We start from the raw sequence: 16,424 nt of genomic DNA on the forward strand, positions 1-16,424 counted from the left end.
TGTTAAAGTGAAGCTTGAAAAAAGTGATGAAATGCAACGGGGGATACGCTTGAAATTCAGAATGATGTAATGCATATTTGGATGAATTTGTGCTCGATATGAAAGAATATTATCAGCATAAGAATAAACATCTTTCAAACTTCACCTCTATACATGACGTGACATCATTTGGTGTTCTTTCTACTTCAACATTTCAAATCCCCTTGACAGGGATCCATCATCGGTGCTCAGGGGGACATCACCTAACTGAGGTGATGCTACCCGGAGCTAATGCCATTATGTCATAATTACAAGTCTGCAGTGGAGTATTTTGGGGGGTAATAATGGAAGGTACAGCATGTGCTGATATCAACAAATATGAAAAAAACTAAAACGTGATAGACAATATTGCTATTCATGGTTGAATGTTGCATCACATAGCCGACTCAAGTTTTCTGTGTCACCTTAATTGTATTATGCTGGTTATTGGAGCCATGGAAGAGAACACTTTGAAGTTCCTAGAGCAGAAAGGTTGGAAAGTTTGAACAGGGCTAGATTCTTTTGTTGTTTACCTGCTATTTTTTGCGAAAAGAACAATTGATGGACAGAATGCAAAACAGTGTCATACATTCACTCCAGTACAGAGATCTGGGCATAAATCCATTGTTTCTTTGCTCCCCATGCCATTTCAGTTTGAACCCAGCCATATGCAAATCAGTTTTGAAGCTGCGTCCAATGGGAACAGTCCAAACCAAACTGCCAGGCCAGGTCCTCCCCTGACTGGAAACTAGCATCCTGGTACCGGTTTCCGGGTTTCACCCCTCATCAGCCAGTATAGCTTGACTCCAGTGGCATGGAGAGCACAGGACCCACGTCTGGGCATACCCTTCGCACTCGAGAGGACAAATGCAAAAATAGCAATTGATGGACAGAATGCAGAACAATGTCATACAGGCACCCCAATACAGAGATCTGGGTGTAAAGCCATCTTTTTTTAACTCCCCATGCCATTCCAGTTTGAAACCAGACATATGCAAATCAGTCTTGACCCTGCACCCAATGGGAACAGTCCAGCCTGAACTGCCAGGCCAGGTCCTCCCTGGACTGAAAACAAGCATCCTGTGAGAGGTTTCCGGGTTTCACCCCTCATCAGCCAGAATAGCTTGACTCCAGTGGCTTGGAGAGCACAAGAACACCCTTACCACTTGGGGTGGCAAATGCTAAAAGATCAATTGATGGACAGAATGTAGAACAATGTCATACATTCACCCCAGTACAGAGATCTAGGCCTAAATCCATACATTGTTTTGTCCCAATGCAGTTCCAGTTTGAACCCAGCCATATGCAAATCAATCTTGACCCTGCACCCAATGGGAACAGTCCAGCCTGAACTGTCAGGCCAGGTCATCTCTGGACTGGAAACAAGCATCTTAAGACTGGTTTCGGGGTTTCACCCCTCATCAGCCAAGATAGCTTGAGTTCAGTGGCAGGGAGAGCACTGGACCCACGTCTGGACATACCCTTCCCACTCGGGTGACAAATGCAAAAAGAACAATTGATGGACAGAATGCCAATCAATGTCATACATTCACCCAAGTACAGAGATCTGGGCCTAAATCCATTGTTTTTTTGCTCCCCATGCCATTACAATTTTAACCCAGCCATATGCAAATCAGTTTTGACCCTGTGCCCAATAGGAACAGTCCAACCCAAACTGCTAGGCCAGGTCCTCCTTGGACTGGAAACAAGCATCCTGGGACCGGTTTCCGGGTTTCACCCCTCATCAGCCAGTATAGCTTGGCTCCAGTGGCATGGAGAGCACAGGACAAACGTCTGGGCATACCTTCCCACTCTGGAGGACACATGCAAAAATAACAATTGATGGACAGAATGCAGAACAATGTCATACATTCACCCCAATACAGAGATCTGGGCTTAAAGCCATAGATTTTTTAACTCCCCATGCCCTTCCAGTTTGAAACCAGACAAATGCAAATTAGTCTTCACCCTGCGCCCAATGGGAACAGTCTAACCTGAACTGCCAGGCCAGGTCCTCCCTGGACTGGAAGCAAGCATCCTGGGACCGGTTTCCGGGTTTCACCCCTCATCAGCCAGGATAGCTTGACGCCAGTGGCATGGAGAGCACTGGACTCACGTCTGGACATACCCGGCCCACTCGAGTGACAAATGCAAAAAGAACAATTGATGGACAGAATGCAAAACAATGTCATACATTAACCCCAGTACAGTTATCTGGGACTAAATCCATTGTTTCTTTGCTCCCCATGCCATTCCAATTTGAACCCAGCCATATGAAAATCAATTTTGACCCTGCGCCCAATGGGAACAGTCCAACCCGAACTGTCAGACCAGGTCCTCCCTGGACTGGAAACAAGCATCCTGGGACCGGTTTCCGGGTTTCACCCCTCATCAGCCAGTATAGATTGACTCCAGTGGCATGCAGAGCGCAGGACCCACGTCTGGGCATAGCCTTCCCACTCGGGAGGACCAATACAAAAATAACAATTGATGGACAGAATGCTGAACAATGTCATACATTCACCCCAATACAGAGATCTGGGCCTAAAGCCATAATTTTTTTAACTCCCCATGCCATTCCAGTTTGAAACTAGACATATGCAAATCAGTCTTGATCGTGCACCCAATGGGAACAGTCGAGCCTGAACTGCCAGGCCAGGTCCTCCCTGGACTGGAAACAAGCATCCTAGGACCGGTTCCCGGGTTTCACCCCACATCAGCCAGGATAGCTTGACTCCAGTGGCATGGAGAGCACAGGACCCACGTCTGGGTATACCCTTCCCACTTGGTGTGACAAATGCTAAAAGATCAATTGATGGACAGAATGCGGAACAATGTCATACATTCACCCCAGTACAGAGATCTGGGCCTAAATCCATACATTTTATGCACCCAATGCCATTCCAGTTCTAACCCAGCCATATGCAAATCAATCTTGACCCTGTAACCAATGGGAACAGTCCAGCCTGAACTGTCAGGCCAGGTCCTCCCTGGACTGGAAACAAGCATCCTAGGACCGGTTTCGGGGTTTCACCCCTCATCGTAACATAACATAACATCAGCCAGGATGGCTTGAGTTTAGTGGCATGGAGAGCACTGGACCCACGTCTGGACATACCCATCCCACTCGGGTGACAAATCCAAAAAGAACAATTGATGGACAGAATGCAGAACAATGTCATACATTCACCCCAGTACAAAGATCTTTGCCGAAATCCATCGTTGTTTTGCTCCCCATGCCATTCAAGTTTGAACCCAGCCATTTACAAATCAGCCTTGACCCTTCACCCAATGGAAACAGTCCAGATCAGACTTGTAGGCAGTTATGTGGGTTTATTTGGAGGTTAGGTTATCATTCCTGTCTTACTTCACCTAGCTTTCCCAAAAATTGTAACAGTGCTTGCAGCTGTCCTCTGTTATTTATTTATATGTTTCTCTATAAAAAAGATTTTGAGGTCTGAATTCGTATACCCTTTCAAACGTTGTTGGTAGAATTTATGACAACAAACAGCTAAAATGCATTTCTTCCTCCTGACGCTTGTTTTCTCTGGATGGTTTTCTGCTGCTCTGTGCAAAGGAAAGTGTAGCCTAGCAGGTTCATACATTAGGTTATGTTTAGGGACATGGGTGATGACTTTGATTAAGCATTTCCCTTGTATATTTACTTCTGAAGACTTATGCTCAAAGCAAAGTCATCATACACAGGCTTAGTTAGAGAAGTGTATTAATAAAGAAAGATTGTCATTATCAGTTGTCTCTATAACACAGAGCTGACTTTTCCACGACTTGTAAAACACATCTGCTGTGAGTTTTCTGTAGTGTCCATCAGGACATATCAGAGAGCAACTCTTGTCCTTGAAGGCTGTCGCTCATACTCTCTCACAGCACACACATCCCTCACAGGTGTCACCGAATCAGGTGTACCTGCTTATCTAAGAGAGCTGGGAGCATGTGCTTTTGCTCCTTTTCCATAATTATCACTGTGTCTGTTTAATATTAGTGCTGTATGACCTGCATGGCAAAGGAGACTTCATTAACCTCCATCTTTTCACTTATGTCTTCCAGAATGCAGCTATTCTTCAACAGCTCTGGTTCGAGTTAGTCTGCAACCTTTTCTATTTCTGGAACACTACGGCTCTATTTCTATGGGACTGCCTAGTCGTTTGAAGACCCTCTCAATGTGTGCTCCATTTAGAAATATGCTAGATTTGTTTTGCACGAAAGCAGTTAACAATTAGCAGCTTATTCATTGTTATGAGGGAAGCATTCTAGATCTGCACTCTATAGAGATACTAGAGGTGGTAAGATAAAAAATATTTTGATATTTCATGTAAAAGTATTTTGGAAACCAACACCACCAGAAGTAGTGTTATTATTCAGTTTAGCCAAAGAGCCAACTCCAACTGCCAATAGTTGAGCTTACAGGGCATTGAATACTTTAACATGATTGATAACATCACTGTAACATCTAAAACTCTCACATCATATTTAACAAATATGGGCATGAGAACCCACAGACATCTCACAGAAATCTGAAATACTGAGATCAATGGCTTCCTAAGGAAATGTCCTCTCACCAAATAGAATGTAATAGAAATCTCAGAGTTTGCACTCAATATTAGTATGACGAAAGGCAGGTGTTGTGCAAAACAAAGGAAATGCCCACTCCCCAATATTGACTCTGGGTGTGTGGCAGGGATTATGAGAGAGAAAGCTTGAATTGGAATATCTACCAGAAACTGAATTCTGAGTAATTAAATAACTATACATTCATGACATGATGACAAAGGCCCCAAAATCATTATTTTTACCAGGGATGTTCCCTGAGGCTCACAGAGAGGGGGCTATATTTTGAAAGTGAAAACGGCTTTCCTTGCATCTTTCTTGCACTGGCTTTGGCCTTCTTAACACCCTCCTTGGCCTCACCAGCAGTCACATATTGTAAGGTAGGAAGTCCAGGAGTCCAGGTAAGATGAATAAAAGGGGGTTTATTTATGTTCAGAGCCAGCACCAATGTTCGAGGATGGGATGACCAGAGTTTGGAACCACATTGATTCAACTACGTGATTCCAGGTTCCAATACATCCCCACACATGATAGAAGCAATAGTAAATATAACATCACATATTGTAGGAAACTGGATTGTCATTTGAGGTGGATACCTATCCACCTCATAGATTAATCACAACCCTTGGCAGGTTGATCCCTCAAAGTCACCAACTAAAACTGTGGACACCCCTTGGTAGCTATGGCACAGAGCAGACAGGATTAACTTAGAGAAATGTGTTTATGTAGTACCAAAAAAGTAATACATTCAAAATGCAAAACAATAAAAATCCCAAACTAAATTAGAAAAATATAATAAACAAAATGACACCAAAAGGACATAAATCCAAGAAGGTGAACCGGAGAAATTAATTTTTAAGTAGAAATAGCACCAACAAGCACAGAGCCAAAATGATAGTCAATCCACGCTGTAGACTATGACTTAGGCACAACTTCAGTCTTATTGCTATGGAGCGTGGTCGTATACACGAACCAGGTTCACCTTGGTCAATGATTTTACCCTCTGACTTGGTCCTTTAAATCCAAATCTATCAGAGGAGTACAGGTCTTAAGCCCTACAGAACCTCAGGGGATACACTTAAGAGACTCACAGGGTGTCAAACAGAGGCCTTCAGAAAGGTCAAGTCCAGGTCCAGTCGCCACTGGTCAGCTGGGTACATAGAGGAAAAGGCCTCATGTAGCTTGTTGTATCTCTATAGCTTGAACAGGAGATCAGCATTATGACCCTTGTAGTCTACTTCTTTTTCCTGGGTACAAGAGGGTGCAGTTCGAGACCTTCAGGGCTTCTCTCAAATCACACAGATCAGGTCTATAATCCAGGTCTGGTCTGGAGATGCCACATTTGTGTCTGGTACAAGCTAGCAGGTGTGAATGACTCCTGGGCACGCCCTAACAAATTAGGTAAAGGTTCCTGGGCCCAACCCTAGACACTTTGGGCATTTTCAAGATGGCAAAAGTCTTCAAGTTTGGACGCTAGATCAGAGGACCACAAGAGCTTGTGGAGAAGGATCGGGGAGCTGGAGGACCCAAACATCAGCCTACAGTTGGAGCAGGAGGACATAGAAAATCGCAGTAGGCAAAATAATCTACCTATCTGAGGAGTTCTCCTGGGAGCGTATCATGGCATATACGGCAGACCTCCTACAGGCCATCCAAGAGGGTGAGGAGGCGTACCCTCCTGTGCTGGATAGAGCTCATCAACTACAGGGTCCTCGCAACAGACCTGATTTCATTCTAGATATCCTTACAATGGTTCACTTCTTTGCAGATAAAGAGGCTATTTTGAGAAAGACCCAGGGGGCCAAGGATATCTCGATTAATGGCCTATCAATCCAGATCTTCCAAGACTTGGCTCCGGCTACTCTGCGAAGGCGAAAAGAGTTTAAGGTGGTCACAGATAAGCTCCAAGACCTCAATATCAATATCAATGGGACCACCCATTTGACTTGTTGTTCACCTGGGAGGGGAAGCGACGAGCTCGCCGCTCACTGATGGAAGCAAAGCAGCTCTTGCAACTCCCGCTTGAACTGGATGGTGCTGATCTCCCTTCTCCACGGGGGCCCCCGGTGGCCCCTTACGCCCAGAATGGTCTATGGTCGGGCCACCTAGGCACAGACGATGACTCCATGAACGGGACTCTTCTCAGTCCAAACAGGAAATTATCAGCCACATAAGGGCCTTGAGTGACTCCTCTCTGCCATCTTGATCACCGGTCCACACGGAATAATGTGCACATACTCCACTTGTATCTGGACGAAGGCTGCAACACTGTAGTATTACAAGTTCACCTCCAGAAATGTAATCACTAGTGGGATGACCCGCTGGGCAATGAAGTTCCTTGTGCCGACTTTGGTAGATTTGGTAGCGCCCTGGTGGTGTATGGTCTTACTGCTCTTCTTGTACTGCCAGGGTACGCTGGATTGCGAGACCCACGAGATGACCTGCACTTGCCGCCCCCACTTCTTTTTCAGGGTCTCTTTGGAGAGTGACTTTTCCAGAATGTCCTGTCCTTTGGACTCCGGGCTGTTCCTAACCGACTCTGACACTGTTTGGTCCCAATTGGCCATGTATTATTGTGTTCTTTGCCTTCTTCCTTTTTCTATTCTTTCTCCTACTTCTTCCGGATGCGCTGCTGTTGGGGGGCTGGACAAGAGTGGGAGGTTTTTAAAAATCCAAATGTCCTGGGGTGGGGGATCCCTGACCCTCGTAAATATACATACTCCTAAACGGAATCAGGATACATTCTTACGCTTTCACCTTCATGATCTCCTTCACTCAGTCACTACACCGATCATTCTTGGGGGGAGACTTTAACTTGGTATGGAACCCAGATTGGGATTGCACGGCTCAAGCCTTTCAAAGTGCTGGAGCAATATCTGCCACTTTAGAAAACGTTATTACGGACTTAGGATTAATTGACCCATGGAGGTACTTACACCCAGACTCTAAAGACTACACGTTTTTTCCCATGCACACCGATCATACTCCTGAATCAACTATTATTTTCTTTCTTTGCCATTACTACACACTCTGTACAACCCCTTAGACCCCATACGGAGACCATCCCCCGCTGAAGGCTAAGACCGCAGGTTCTTTGAGACCCCTTTGATGTAGCAGATGTTCTTAAGGAGATTGAGGCCTTTTTTGTAGTGAATGACCTCACTGATACCTCTGAAGCTATCCGGTTGGACGCCTTTAAGGCTACCATTCTCGGGGTTATTTCTACTATATCAATTGTGAGAACCCGGGAATCTCGTTTCATAGAGAATTCACTCTCTGCGGATATTAAAACGTTAGAACGCAAGGATCACCACCAACCATCTCCGCAATAAACGTCTACTTGCAGAGGCACGGGGTCAACTACATTTGCACCACACTAATAAGCCAGAGAGACTGCTGCTTGCCCTTAAACAGAAATTTCATGCGGTGGGGGACAAGGAGGGGAATGTCTAGTGCGGCGCCTTTGGGCTAGGAATACAAGGGCACACATCGCCGAACTTAAACGCCCGAATGATACTTGGGCTATTTCGGAGCTCGACAAGTCTTCGGTTCTGTAGGATTTTTATAGGGTACTTTACTCAGAGGACCCCTGTTCTCTAGAGTCAGTCGCAGAATTTCTTGACTCTTGCACCTTGGGACTCTATCGGTGCCCATCATAGGGGTCTGATGGAGGAACCCATTTCACAAGAAAATAGTGAAAGCTCTGAAACAGCTTCCAGTGGGGAAAACTCAGTTTCCTGATGTCTTGCTGGTAGCCTTTTATTGGATCCTCTACCCCCAGCTTCGAGAACATATGTTACACCTTTTTAACAGCTTTACAGAGGTTTTGGGCCTTACTCCAACCATGGCAGAAGCAGAGATTATCCTCGTCCCAAAACCAGGAAAAGACCCCTCCTTGCCTACCTCGTATCGCCCTATTGTTCTCTCAAACACTGACACTAAGATCTACACTGAGGTTTTAGCAAACTGACTGGAACTTCACCTTCCGGGCCTGATTTATCCTGATCAGGTTGGGTTTATCCACCATCGGCAGGGGGCGGAGAACATTCCCCGCATCCCCCATCTTGGGGAAAAGGCACAGATCAGAGGTATACCGACTTGTCTGGTGTCCCTTGACGCTGAAAAAGCCTTTGATCGGATGGATTGGCGCTTTCTCCGGGAGATTCTGCAGAGGGCGGGATTGGGTCCTGTGATGATTTCTAGGTTGATGGCCTCTTATACACAACCCATTACTCACATCTGTTTTAATGGATGTCTCACCGCTTCCATCCTGATTTACCGTGGCACCAGACAGGGTTGTCCATTATTCCTTTTGTTATTTGCCCTCGCATTGGAACCCCTTGCCATCGCTATTCGACGTAAACCTGAGATTCCGGACATTACTTTTGGGGGATAGGAACACAAAGATTCCTTCTTCATAGATGATCTCCTTCTTTCTCTTTGCTCCCCGTCCTCCTCCCTTCCAGCTTTAGCTACGCTTTCGCAGTCTTATGAGACAGCTCTGGGATTCCAGATTAATCTTGCTAAATCTCATGCCCTCAATCTTACTCCACCAGCCTCAGACGTACAGGATCTGGAAACTTTGCTTCCTCTACAGTGGTCTGACAAGTCAATAAGGTACCTGGGATTGAATCTGACTCCCTCGCTTTCCTCCTGGACATCGACTAACTGGCCTAGGTATAGGGGGGCGATTCGGGAGGCATTACGTAGGTGGAGAAGTCTCCCTCTGGCATGGCTAGGATTTATTAATTCTATGAAATTTTTACTTCTTCCCAAGATATTATATTCATTTCAATCCCTTCGTACCCCAATACCTCAGGCTGACATCCTGTCTCTCGAGCATGACTTCACCACTTTTATATGGGGAAGGTCTTGTCCGCATTTTTCTAATAAGATCCTGATGTTGCCTCAAAACCGCGTTGGTCTTGCATGTCCCAATTTCTTGGAATATTACTGGGCATGTCACCATCTGTATATATCAGAGTGGATGGTTTGCGAGAGCGAAAAACATTGGTTCCATACGGACCGAGCGGTCTCCTGTAGGTCTCTATGGGATTTGCCTTGGATTTCTCATAGAGCTCGTCCCCGTAGTGCAAACATTGCTACTCCTACTAAAACGGTCTTGGAGATTTGGGATAAAGTGGTGGTCTCTCGTGGTCTGACTACCTTCCTTTCCTCTAACACGCCTATTGTGCACAATCCCATGTTCACTCCTGCGCTGCAGCCTCGAGCATTCGGTGCATGGTCTGATGGCAAATGCTGTGTCAATCAAGACATGTTTCAGTGCGACAAACTCCTCACTTGTGATCAATACAAACAGTCCCTTCACCTTACGGAGGGGGCACAGATGCAATACTATTAGATACGGCATTGGCTGCCCTACCAGGCCTATCTCTGAGGAGCCACTAGACAACTCACGGCCTTTGAAACCTTAGTGCGCCAATTTGATGGGTCAAGGGGCCTGATCTCTCACACTTACATCGTCTTGCAACACTTGCACCGGCCGCTACTCCACACTTACAAAAGCAATGGAACACAGATTTAGGTGAAGACATATCTCCAGAGTGTTGGGCCCAGTCATGGCAGAACATCCCGAAAATATACCGTAGCATATTGCAACGTAAATCAGCGTACAAACGTATGTCGCAATGGTACTTCACCCCGGCCCGTCTACAACAGATATTACCAAATTTCCCCCCAACCTGCTGGAGATGACAGGGTGGCAGAGGGGATTTTCTACATATTTGGTGGTCTTGCCTTTTGATGTTTTGGAAGGAGATTCTCAGTCATATTAAGGATGTAGTGGGCTTCCCTATCCCTTCCTCCCTGACAATTACCCTATTAGGCTTTAGGCCACCGACATTGACTGCTATGATGTATACGGACTGACGTTTGATATTACAGATGCTGGGAGCAGCCAGGCAATCCATAGCCTTATTCTGGAAGAAGCCCCCCTTCCCTGGTGGCCAGATGGTTCCTCCGTTTGTGGCACGTTCTAGCCCTTGAATTGCTCACTGCACGTATCAACCACACGGACGCCAAATTCACCTACGTCTGGCTGCCACTAATACATAATTTCTCTAAGTTGAAACACCCCCGATTGCTTCCCCCTAGTCTACGATCTCTGCAGCTGTTTGATGATTCTCTTGAACATTATGTGAGGGGTTACAGGCTGGCGTCCCCCAAACCACCACCTTCGTTGAGGCCTTACCTCTTCCTTCATTGCGAGACCTCTAACCCCCTCCAACAGCAGGTTATTTCTAAATCATCTTCCCCTTCTCCCCCTCTTAGATGGGTGGTTTGACCCTCCCTTCTTTCTCTTCTTCCTTTCCTTCTGTTCAATTTGGGTGATGTGCCCCATATATCTCCCAGTTCGGAATATTAGTCCGTCTAGCGCACATAACAGATGAGCAGGGTATGTTATACGTAGCTTCACATAGATCACCCAATTGCGTTGACAAGGAAAATGTTTCATACAATTTTAGCGATGTTGGATGTTTTCCTTTGGTCTGTCTCAAATTGAGAGAGATGTCCTGTTACCTTAGAAAGGTTGTAAACATATTGTTATGCTTTTTATTTTAGTTTTCATCCTTTCCTGTGCATCACTGGCTTGGGTGATAATGTACTGACTCCTTTTTCTCAGTTTTACTCGAAATACTCTGACATCCAAATGGGAGGTGATATTATTTTCATGCTTTTTCGATGGGTTTACATTGCCTTAATTTGTTTCACCTTTTCTCTTAGTCATGTGTTCAATAAACAGATTTGAAACAAAAAAGTCTTCAACCACACTAAACTAAAGTTGTGATGTCTGGGTGTGCGTGTGGGGAGTGTACTATGTTAATTCTAGTGTCCTCCCAATTCTAACGCTAAAATGTAGTTTGAATCAGCCATTGACCCACAATAAACACAGAGACAGAAATCTCACAGGACAAATGCAGGGTTTTTCGGCAACCAGACAGTGGATACACAGCAATTGCCTTGCCATTCTTTTCCCTTCCCATAAAGTGCACTCCAAGTGTTATATGTAAACCCCAAAAATGGAGATCTGATAATACAATGCAGATTCCTTCAGCACCAAGACAATAGATACACAAGAATTGTCTTGACATCCTGTTCCCTCCTTTCAAGTGCACCCCAAGTGTAATGTTCGAACCCAGCAGACCTGTCAAGCACCATTTGATATTATAGTGTCAATAATGGATGTTCACAGCTCTCACCTTTCTGCTGACCTCGAAGGTGTCATTCCTGCCCACTCATGTCAGCCTGAAAAACAGAGTAACCTATTGTGTAGCTCCTGGGAGGAATCTCACACCTTTTCACACCTGTTTGAATGCTAATTACTGGCATGGAGAAGTTGGAAAGCAAATGAAAATTAGCCACCAGGAATTACAGGCAAGTAAAAAGTAACATTCAAAAAGTTACTTGTCTTTAATATTTATCACAATTTCTACTTCATCGTTAAATTAGATTTTTAATAACTATTAAAATGAGTTGTATAATGATTTTTCTAGCGAGTTCCATTCCTGAGATAGAGTTTTAGGATTTTAATCTGTACTCTGGTTTTCTACATGGGACAGCTAGGACTGCCACAGTGAAAAATATATTTTGAGTGCTAATTACTGCAAGGGCATGTTAACATGAAATATCTACAAGTCCGACATATAAATACCATGTGCCCATGTCTTGTGGGCTTCAAGTCCTACTACATAGGGGTGACTTGTTAATGTTTAAAAGGGAGGGTTTGGCCTGTCATAAGGCTTTTATTTTGATTGGTTGAACTGCAGTTTTCACTTTGCTAAAGTCAGATTATACAAGGTAAGCCTGAAGCCATGTATGCACTAAGATTGAAGCACAATAGGTGCTGCAGTCCACTAGAGACATTTAACGTTCAGACCCTCGGGGACACCTTGTATCATACATTAGGGGTTTATAGGTAAATTAAATATGCCAATCAGGAATAGACTAATTCCACCATGTTAAAAGGGGGAGCACAGGCATTTTCCTACTGTTTAGCAGTGGTACAGTGCAGGGTTCTAAACCCAGCAAAAAAATATATGGGGCCCAGAAGAAGGCAGAAATTCTGGGAAGACCACGCAGAAAAGGAGGATTTCCTACACGTTATAACAGCTGATGAAATTAACACTGTCCTTGGGGAGTGTCATGTCTTAGTGGCAATAACGGCATACAAGTACTTATCTTTGAAGAGCTTTATTCCTCACGTCTCATCCTGACCCTGTCCCTACTCTAACTCCCCTTTCCTGTGTTCCCCCGCTCCTCCTCTTTCTGTTCCTTCCCTGGCTCCACCCCAACCATTAGAATGCATCCCGATATTACATCTCCCCCCTTGTTAACAAAATAAGTTTAGTATCCACCATGTCTGTAGTTCCTCAATCAGCCACGCGGGTCTGCAGGCCGCCCGTTTAAGCTATGAAGACACATGTCCAGTTCCATGGCTTGGCTTTCTCTTGCCTCGACAAAAGTCTCTTTGACTACAGGGGTGCGTCTTTGAAATTGCGAGATGTCTCGTGTGATTTTCTTGTTCCCAGATTCGTGGCGGTTTCCGATAGGATTCTGCGTTGTCCACTCATCTTCAGTCTCCGGGGCGATCACGATTGCCCCTCGTGAGGTGACCATGAAGGGCTCCGCATGATGGCAGCAGTCTGTCTTCCTTTGGGGCCCTTGTTCGATTAACTCGTGATTTCCTTCGTGGGAGGATGTTGTTCTGGTTCTCTTTCGAGCATCGGCATCTAATTTTACTTCCTTTTGTCTTGTCCAGTCGAGGGCAGTACTGTCCTCTGGTTCAGCGTCATGCATGCCAGATGGTGATACACCGTTTGGAAAGATCATCCTGGTTTGATCCGGGGACTCATTTGCTGCCCGTGGTTGATTCACCCACTCCCATTCGCGTTTGGGACTGGTGAACCCTTTGACTGTCTGAACATGTGCAGGTTTCCCTCTCGTCTGATGATGATTTGTCACTGTCAACATGTCAAGTTTTCCTTGAGGAGTGACTGGACAGTCCTTTCTCTTCCGGTGTGTAGTGTCCCTTATAACTGTTTTCGTTCGGTAGGTCCTTTGAGTCAGCCTCGCTGACCCCATCAGGGGTGACGGTATGTTCTTTATGTCTCGACACACCTGTGACTGACCTGACAGGTTGTCTTGTGGTGTGATGTTGTCTTCGGAGGCATTGGCGTGAGATGTTTTGCCCTTGACGGGAAGAATGTCCTTTGGTTCGATGGTGTGTTCGGGTGATTGATGCCACGGATGTTGTCGGAAACATGACTCGGTCGACCAGAGGGATCGAACAGACATGCTTTCTGAGTCGGAGGAGTCTTGTGCTGATTTCCTTCGAGAACGTTCCTTTGGGTGTGTCTTGAATGGTGGATTTCTGACACAGGTAGGCCGTAACGAGCCACTCCTAGCGTCGGAGTTCTCTTTGGGATGTTTCTCTAGGTACCTTTCTTGAAGTGACTTCGGCGCCATCTCACTGGAGAGGTTGTTTGCTAACCACATGTTTATTTCTGGTGTTTGATCCCAGGGTACTTCGTCTCTGCCTCTCTCGTCTAATGATAATGTCCTCCTCTCAGTTTCCTCGTTGTCTCGGGTGTCATGAGTGCGTTTGTCTCCTCCTCTCCGGTGTCTGAGTGAATCACTCCGCTTTATGTGATTTGCTTCGTCTTCTCGTTTGTTTGGTGCACTGGCATCCATGCCATGGGGTTGATGTGTCCCGCTGCTTGATGCTTCCTCTGACTCATCTGCAGACTTTGGCGAATGGTGGGATGCTCGGGGTTGTTTGTCGAGTTCCAGTGTTGACATGATTGGTCCAATCTTCTATAGTTTGTCTTTCTTACCCGCTTGTTGTGCAGGCTGTCATCTTGTCTATGGGTGTGATCTATCCCACTTGACGCTTCATCCTCGTCATAATAGGTTGTGCCATACTCTGAATGACTCCTTGAGGTTGAATAACTCTTTGAGGTTGTATCAGTGCCGCTATCGCAATCCTGACTCATCCTGGTCTTTTGTGTTGTTGGCTCGGAGTGTTTCATGACACTTTGTCTCTCGTTTTGTCTTGGCTCTGATCTGTCTTCACCCTCCCTTTTTCTGGTTATGTTTGGTTTCTGGGCCTTGCCCCCAGACATGAGGGATGTCTCCTTCCAGACATCTTTGTGTCTTGCATTCGAGTGCACGTCTTTTGATATGTCTCTTGCTTTGATCCGCACTCCAAAATCGGCCCCTCTGATGATTCTCTTTAGCGACCACTGCCCCTGAAGAATCTTGCGCTTCGTGTCAGCACTTGAACAGCCTTCGATGATCCTAAGCCGAACTGCTTCTTCATTTGTGAATGTGTTGAAATGACAGCATTGTACCAGACCTTTCAGGCTTGTGATGAAGCTGGGCAATGATTCTTCTGGTTCCTGCTGTGCTGCATTGAAAACCATGCGTTCATGATCCACGCTTTCCTGTGCGTTGAAATGAGTGCTTAGCGTCTCTTTGAGGTTTCTATATGTCTCTGTGTCCTTTGCTGAGAATGTCCTGATCAGGCGTCGGCCTTCGTGACCCACCAGCCGACGTAGTAACAGTAGACGGTTGCCATCTCTTTGCTCTCTGGTTGTTTCAAGAAATGCATCTAGTGATTCTAGCCACCGATTCCATCTAGAACCCATACTCTTGTCACTGGTCTGTGTCACTGGGGGTGGCACCTCAAGGCAGATATTGGATTTGTGTTTTCCTTTTCCCACCGACATGGCGGAGGAGAGTCCTAGTATGCTACTGTCACGAGGCTGTTTCCTTGTGCTTTTCCGCGTTATTCTAGAACTCTCTGCAGTCGAGGTCTTATGTACAATTGTTTCCTCTTTGATTTTAATCGCTTACTTTCACTTAGCGCTGGAACTCACTTTGAGACCGGGATTCGTTTGTGCCTGTTGCATTCCAGACTTACATTTGCTCGGGCTTGTTGCATCTGAGGCTTGTATGAGCTGGTGCTTGTTGCCTTCGCGCTTGGTATCGGCTTATGTGTTGCATTCGTGACTTATATTTGCCCGCATTCTTTGTAATCGCCCCTTACGTTTCCTTGTGCTTGTTTACTTGTTCAGCCTCTTGCATTGGCTTGTGCTCATTGCCTTTCTGATTCTCTTCGCTGGTGTCTGTTTGTTCTCACACGTCGTCTTTACTCGTGCTTGTTGATCTCACTCTGTGCACTAGTCTGAGCCTGTGCGTATTGAATGTTGCCATGCCTCATCACTTGTCTTTGCTTGTTCATAGATATTTACCAGTGCTTGCCCTTGTGCATTTACCAATGCTTGTTTGTTTACATTTATCAGTGTTTGTTTGTGTTCACCGTTGGTTTCATTTGTCTCTGGCATTTACTTAGATCCGTTCTCTTATTCTGCTTGCATTTGCTTAGGCACGTCTCATCACACCTTTGTATTGGTCAGTGCTTGTTCGGCCTAGTATTGCCTGACTTCAAATGGCCGCTCAGCACTTTTAACAGGGGCTGGAAAACGACATGCCTGATCGCAAAATGGCCGCCCATTCACTTCATGGAGATGTCCTTTACAATCGCCTGACTTTAAGATGGCCGCCACCAGTCATCCACGAGGTTTGAGCTCCTCTTCAATCTCATTCACACTCGGTCTCTTCCTGCACTCACCGAGGGTCCTTCCTTCCAGCAACCAGGATTTGGCAGTTCCCCTTTCACCTTCTGGCCACTTTCCACCCATTCAGGTAGGCCAATGCAGGTTTCCGCGTCTTGTTTACCGCTGCGTGCCGTTTCTCATGCATCGGGGGTGAGACCCGATGGCGGCGGCATCGGCGCTCTTTTTCTGGCGCCTCCGCGA

Source organism: Lissotriton vulgaris, unplaced genomic scaffold (assembly GCF_964263255.1).
Source record: "Lissotriton vulgaris unplaced genomic scaffold, aLisVul1.2 SCAFFOLD_1900, whole genome shotgun sequence".
NCBI classification, from domain to species: domain Eukaryota; kingdom Metazoa; phylum Chordata; class Amphibia; order Caudata; family Salamandridae; genus Lissotriton; species Lissotriton vulgaris.